Source organism: Bombus terrestris, unplaced genomic scaffold (genome assembly GCF_910591885.1).
Source record: "Bombus terrestris unplaced genomic scaffold, iyBomTerr1.2, whole genome shotgun sequence".
Lineage (NCBI taxonomy): Eukaryota > Metazoa > Arthropoda > Insecta > Hymenoptera > Apidae > Bombus > Bombus terrestris.
The window spans coordinates 5,688,283-5,696,334 of NW_025963552.1; the positions used below are offsets into that span (position 1 = coordinate 5,688,283).

Consider the following 8,052-nt stretch of genomic DNA (forward strand, 5'->3'; position numbering starts at 1 on the left):
TAAGCAAACGTAAAAGGTAAGTAAATAATAATAAATATAATAATAATATAATATAATACTATATAATTATATTAATAAATACTTCGCTATTTACTTATTTTATTTCCATTAAGGTATATTGTATTTCTCATGACAGTACTTTCATTTTTATTTAGTGTAATAATAAACATATACCTTAATATTCATTGACATTAGTGTAAATGTAAGCTTCACTGTAAATTTAATAAAATTGATAAGAACGGAATTGCTAAAGGTGTATGTATGTGTAATTAAACTAGATTCTATTCTTAATGTTACTTCATTATTTTATTATTGTTTCATATAAATATTTTTTGTTGAAAAATAATTTACATATGCTTTTAAGTTAATAGAAGTAAACGCAATGTGTTTGTATTAATCGTTATATATGTCATAATTTCAACCATAATATTAAATTATGGTATGTATTATTAGAAAGTATAGTTTAATGTATATATTAAATACCTTATAAAGAATTTATTTGTAGATTTTAAATTTGGCTAATGGATCAAAGAATGAGATTAAAACAATGACTACCAAAGATATATCGAAAATACATAATTATTGCTTGGATGTTAAAAAATTTTTTAACGACCAGTTTGAAGATACTGTGGATTATTTACATAGTTTAATTACTGAAATACCACAATCAGTCTCTGGCCCTTCAATTAAAAAGACGCCAAAAGTTTTGAAGAAAAAAGATTATCACCGTATAGAGACTAACCCAGAAAATGATATTATCAATATTGATAATACAGTATCAGATTCTACTGCAATACATGATAAAACAGAAAATAAAGATATAAAAACTGGGGATGTGGTAGAAACAATAATCGACCAAACAGAAAGAGAGGCTTCAAGGAAAGCTGCAATTAATATTAAAAAGCAACAGTCAATGTCATTTGTTGCAAAATTACGAAGGCCATTAACTCTTGACAATGACAGTAATGTAAATGTGTGTATCATATTGTGATGAAATTTAATACTTTTAATTTTACCCCAAATCTTATGTTACTAATCAATACTAACCTTTATATATAGTACCTAATAATACTTAATATATATTAATTAATATGTTGAAATCTAATCATATAATAGTATATAAATACCACTATAACATTGTTAAATATATCCTAAATTTTTAGAGGAAACGTGGAAGCCGATCTAAAAAAAAAGGAAAGTGTTAGAAGTAGTTCAGATGAAAAAAACACACAAGGCCCTACAAAACGTAGTAAAACAGAAAAGAGTGTTTTAAGCGAAACAATTTCAAGGGGGATCGCAGGTACTTCACAGATACTTTCACAGGATCATCTTTCTATAAAAGAAAATGCAATACAGCTAGAAAAGATTGAACCATTAAAGTCTTCAATGACAACAAGAAATAGCAATATAAAGAGAACTTTTTCACAGAGTAAATGCACGGAGGATAAAAATTCTAATATTATTGATGATACAGTAATTACACCAACAGAAAATGATATTGAAGAACTTTCAATGTGCGAGGATGCACTTGAGAAATTTATTCCTCTTATGAATTCCACGATGGCAATCAATTTTACTTATAAGCAGAAGATGATCAACGCTACCGTAATGTTAGAACCTTTATCACCAATAAAATTATACGAAACAGTAGTAATTAATAAAAGCTTGGCTAGTAGTGTAGGAAAAAATAATGAACCTAAATTTACATCACGGTCGTCAATAACTTGGCAGAAGATGCAGCAGCTAAAAGAAGCGACGACAAACAAAGAGTTTGATGATGATGATACTCACAGAAGATGAGTCATCCCCTGAACTAAAAAAGTCTAAAGCAAATATTAAGAAACAAGAAATTAAAAAGCGGCAGAACAGATCTATGACATCGAGGGAAGATGCAATACTTAATACTGCAATAAAACCATCTTCGAAGGAAAAGAATACAATTACAGGATTCCAGGAAATAAGAGACACGTGTAAATCGAATGCCTTATTCGATCCATATGCCAAGGTATCTGTAAAAAAAAAAGAATCGAGGCATTCGAACAGGCAGGCATGAACACTCCAAAACTTGCTGTCGATATTGATGCACCAACTAGATTAAGTCGAACAAAAACACGAGAAGAAAACAGTAAAGCTGCTGCACAAACAGAAGCTTCGGAAAATGCAAACATTGCAGAGAAAGCGATTGTTCATAAATTAGCACGAAAGTCGCTGCAAAAGCCAAAAAAATTTTATTAGCAAAAAGGAATAAGGATGTCGATGAAAAAAGAAAAGCAGCGTTTACAACGTTTACGAAAAGAAGATGAAGCGGGGCGAATATTAGCTGAACAAAGACGTCGAGAACAGAAAGCTGAAAGACAAAAAGAAACCGAATTAAGAGCTCAACGACAAGCTGCAGATGAAGTAATGAAAACTAAGCATCATATGATTACATCACAGGTAACATTACAAACAATATCAAAGTATTCTTCTGTTATAAAAGCACAAACTATTATTCATTCAATATTTTAGACAAAATATGGCTCCAAACAGCAAGGTCCAACCACTTACGTTTTGGATAGTGTACCTGACGGCGATGAATCAGGTGATAAATCCAGACCAAAGCATACAATTCCACATTGGGCACAATGTAAGTATTGTTTTACTTAATGGGTTAATAAACATTAGAATGCATAGAATACTCGAATTTTTATCAATTTTAGCGCACATACGTGAAAATCAACTTGCAATGCAACGATACATTCCGGAGAAAGCAGTCTATAAATTCTTTGATAACAGAAAGTGCACATCAGATTTAACACTATGTTTCAAAATATAGATAGGAGTAGATTACAACGCACGTCTAGTGCAATATGGAAGATATCATCACGTTATTCCATGATGGAAAACGAATAAAAGGTATAATTTGTTAAACTGAATGTTGCTGATTTCATATTGTGCCTTAGAGCAAGAGTACTTGTCACACCTTGCATGTTGTCACGACTGTTCGCGGACAGACGCGGTCACGAGGAAAATGCGTCAGCGAGAGGCGTAAATTCTCGCTACGATTCGTATAATCGACGCCGCGAATTCGTCGTTCCGCCGTTTCGGTTAAGATAACAGAGGTAGTTTAATGAATTTAACACTGTATTAACAGGTTGATATAACTTGTATATTTAGTAAGAATTTAATAACAATGAAGTGTCACAAATTATTTGGTGATAAATAATGTTAATGCGTTACAGAAGTTGATTCGACTTTGTGATGTCTCTCGATATGTTCGTTAGACATAGCGACTTTATTCATTTTACCTCACGGCGTATACTGTTCGAATCTTCAAAAGAGACTGATTGTCCTTCGATCATTTCTTTGTTTTCTCGAGGAGACGACCCCCACTACGCTCGGGCCACACCACCTTTCGCGCCTGTGATCACGTATGCCACCTTCTTTGTGTGGATGAAATAACGGTCCGAAATCGACGTTTCTCGAACTCGTGACAACTATGCGCTCGTCGATACATTGTATGTTTTCCGTAGGGCAGGTAAGGCGATCTGCCTGCAACACTGTACGACCGCGAGCGACGGTTAAAAATGCGACCTATACTAAGCCTCGTGGCGTAACACATGTAATATAGAAATGATGTCACATTGTAACCATCATTAAAAAATGTATGTGTTCTTAATGTATCAATGAACGTGAGACTACACTTTTTATATTTTAGAATGATCGTAGGTATATATTATTTTTATTATACTAATCAAATTTTACCATTTTTTTATTTATATGTATCTTCTTAAGAATTAATAAATAATTGTTCTGGTAGGGCTTTTTAATGAGAAGTAAATTTTATTAGATTTGACTTATTATTATTATTGTGTGATAATTCGCGAGATACGCGTGATATAATTCGCACGATTAAAAACATTGGTGCATTTCGTCTCTTCGTGGCACGAGGGGGGTCTCATAAATGGGTCGAACGTGGACGTTCAATCTTGTAAGGGAGCAAACGGTGGCATCGTGTCACGTAAAATAAAAAACAGGGGCTCGAACGAAAAGAAAAAAATTAAGGTAACAAAAAAACAAGAGACTTTCGTTAGGATCTGTTTCTTTTTTGTTTGTTACCCCTCAATATCCCCACTACCCTGTAGGCGTACGTGACCGTTTCCACGCTTCTAGAACATTCGATGGAAGGACTGTTGATATATCGATGACTCATTAGGCACTTCGGCGATATACATTGTCGCCAAGCCCGCCACATCTTTATCTCCATCATCGACCTATCGGATTTGAAGGGTGCCGATCGTGATATCGCCGTTGTCACGTAAAAAAAGAACTCTCGTGATAATACAAAAAAACTTTATTTCTCAAGAGTCCAAGACCCTCCAACACCACTTACAATAATCAAGTATCGGCTCACAATTCAGACTGACTTGGTCGTCAATATTTGGAGTTTATATATTAAACGAGGACAACGGAAATGATAGTGAGGATATTTTTTGAAGTTCTTTACCAGGATGGCGATGTGTCGACTGTTTAGAGGATGTTTAGAGGTGGTCGCCTAAGGTGACGTCAGAGTAGAAGATTTTGGGATTACACCGTCGCTGCTTGACATATATCCCTTGCTGGACGACTGATTGATGAAAATTAAAACGAAACGCTGATTTACCGTATCGTTATTGTTGTGTCAGGCATTTTCTTTTTGTCGTTTCGACGAATTATTCTCATTTCGAACTTTTCTAGTCTTACTCTTACGTCGATTCTTATATTTTAAGATTTAGTCTTGTGTGTACGCTGGGGAACGCTTTTATTTATTGATTTAACGAAGAATATCGTTGTAGGTGTTATACATGCGAGTAAAAGTAACGAAGTACGAGTAGTTTTACTGTAACGTTATTATGTACTTCCTGATAATTTCTCGTTATTTATACCATGAGAAAGTATCAACGAGGAACTCTTATCTCGAACGTGAATCTATTTGTCGATAATGCATGCGTGTAATACCCGACTGTCGTTCATATAGCGTAAATATACCTGCAGATACGTAAACCTTTTATGATTTTTGTATCAACGGCAGACATGCTATAATACTCGCAAGTGAAATATAATTCTACAAAAGAAAATGGAGAAAAAAAGTTTCTTTGGCAATACATTCTTCCCTTTTTCATTACAAGTTTCCACTTTGTCGCGCTCCTGTTACATTATAATCTTGCTAGATTCACGCTCGTAAAATTTCACTTTGTTGCATTATATCGCATCATCGCCATCTGCCGAACACCTGTGAGAAACGCGGTTTACTTTGTCTCAAAGCGAGCAAACGTCTAATTTCACAAGCAGGATTTTCATCAACAGCGAGAAGGGCATATAGGATATAAAGGAGGTTGTAAGGGCGTCGTTGGGCTTACGGTGGTCACGATGCCGGAAGTGACGCCGAGCAGACACATCAATTGGGAATCAGGATCGTTATTGGGAAAATCATCACGAGGATTTGTCCCTCGCGCCATCAAAATTCTATCTTCGGAGATATTTTTCGCGTTTACGTGGCTGTCACGGAAGAATTCGACTATTTATGCGATAAGACAGGCAGGGTCCAAGCGCCTTATCATGAGTGACCACCGAGGTAGTGTCCGGTTTCTCTGTCCGTTCCCATGGATATATGACAAGTGCAACCAAGGTCTTTTCCCACTCCCGCGAATAAAAGAATATAAATACTATCCCCAAAATCGTTCAAGTCAGTCAAGTTAATCATTTTAATCATTTTAATTATTTGTTCAATATCTGTTACGTGACATTTTGGCGATCCTGCCAGGATTCATTCGTTTCAGTGTAAACGAAATCACGATTTCGGCGTACGCGCATCATTGAAGATGGAAGAATCTGCGGATCACTGCCAATCTTTGCTACTACGAAGCCCTGCAGCAACTTTCAACGTTCCAGTACGGTGAAACTAGACGAGAGGACTACGGTCAGCGCAGAGCAAGCCTACGAATAAGATTCGGAATCTAGAATCAAGCAAAGAGGAAACACACCAGAGACTCCTCAACGACCATACCAACTACGGTAAGCTGAAAAGCTGGATTCATTTGTACATTACCGTGCGAGAAAACCAAGTTTCTCAAGCGTTTCAAGCTCAAATAGCAACAATAGTTTAGACTCAATAAGCTCGATTAGAAACATGTGCACATCACGAAAAGACAAAATCGAAACTATCAATACCGTTTCTACAACCGGAGCTATAGATAATTCGACTCGACGCGATGCAAAAACAAAACGAGAATTTCAATAAGCAAATCGAACTTCTTACGCGACGTATAGAAGAGACATAACGGATAGCCGACAGTGAAAACAAGAGACCTGCAGCAAAAATAGGACTCGACGCTGCTATAGAATTAGGCTCCTTTATTACCATGGACGAATCTATTCCCGCTAGAGACACGACTCCCCCGTCATCCGCCCCGCTTCGACCAGAGGCAGACAACCATCACTCTTATGAAGATCGTTTATCGCACTTCGCTTCTCCGAGCTTACGAGCCAAAGACGCGATAGCATGTATCCTACAGCTAAACGGCGAAAACGATATCGGAGTAGAAGAGTTCATGCGCGAAGTACACGAAATGCGAGCCATATCTGGCGATCAACCGTTCTTAATTAAGGGGGTATTCTAGTCTACAAATTTTGAAAAATCGAAAATTATTTTTTCATATTTCCAAAGTATGGACATTCAAGAATATGCCCTTAAAAGGATTTTTCAAAATTTCAATTATTTTATGAGTTACAGTCATTTTTGTGACACCACATCTGCTCCGGTCCGACTGGAACAAATGAACAGTAGACGGTAGACTCTGCCCGAGTACCTACGTATGAATACCCCCATAAAATCTTTATTGTACTTTATCCCTTTTTCATGTATTTTTAATTCAATAATTCAATTGGAACAATGCTTGGGTTCTGAAATCCAAAATAATAACGAAACCTTAAACTCCTTAATATGGACTTTTACTCCGAAGCACATCTACGCACGAACACAGACAATTCAAATCTCCACATTCCTCGCAGTATATATTTTTAATGAAGATTTTACACCCATATTAAAAATCTTAAGTGTCATGGGAATCACGATTGGCCCAGAAGCTCATGCGTTCGCAGTTCTCAGGCGAGACGAAGTTCGCATCGAGCGCTCTGAACTCAGAGCTTCAGAGGCACCACAGGAAGCCAGAACTGCTCGTCTCCATGAAAGAACTTCGGAGAATGAGCAGTTTGAAGTAGAGGACGGTTTCTTGTATAGACCAGGAAGCGCCGATTAAAAATATGTAAATACGCTGTACCATTCTATGAGTAAAATTGACGGAAACTTGTCTCAAAGCTTTAAACGCGTTTTTCTCGAAACTACTTTTATCAAGTTGGCGTGCACGATATCTCAAGTTTTAAAGAACCGATTTATTTGAAATTTGATGTGAATGTTCTTCATACATTTCTCTATCGCCTCCATCACGCTCAGATTCAAAATTCCTAATTTTACTATTTTTAAATAATTTGGAATTGCCAAAAAACATGCCAAAAAGGAAACGTTTTTCAAATGGCCGCCATTTTGTGAAAAAATACTTTTTTGACTTTTTCGGGGTTCAGGCTATAGCAGTGTCTATACTAATTAAGAATCCATGCGGCTTTTTTGCTTCAAATCACTAGAAGGGTTGAAATCATGCACGCCAGGACACCCTTTTTTTGGACCCCCCACTTCGCCACTTTGTGAATTTTAAGTTTTTTTCGATTAATTTTTTATGTAATCTTAGCATATCAATAAACAAATGATAAAAAAATGTATAGTAAAAATATTTTTTATTTCGTTAGTACAGAGCTTCAAAATCCACCCGAAATTCATGCCTCTAGACTAGAATACCTCCTTAACCGTGGTATATGGTAGATAGTTCATATCGCCGCATAATACGAATACACAGGAAGTTAGTAATAACTAAATCAAGGTTCGAGTCACTCGAAATAAATTTAGCGTAAAACAAAGAAGGTAAAATTGAAAACAAAGGAAGTAAATTAACAAATAAAAAACAGGATATGCCGAATTAT

General features: G+C 36.0%; 1 pseudogene; it reads left to right on the forward strand.

Moving 5' to 3' along the window:
- Nucleotides 1–547: 547 nt before the first annotated feature.
- LOC110120243 lies at nucleotides 548–2,910 on the forward strand (annotated as a pseudogene).
- The last annotated feature ends 5,142 nt before the right edge of the window (nucleotides 2,911–8,052 follow it).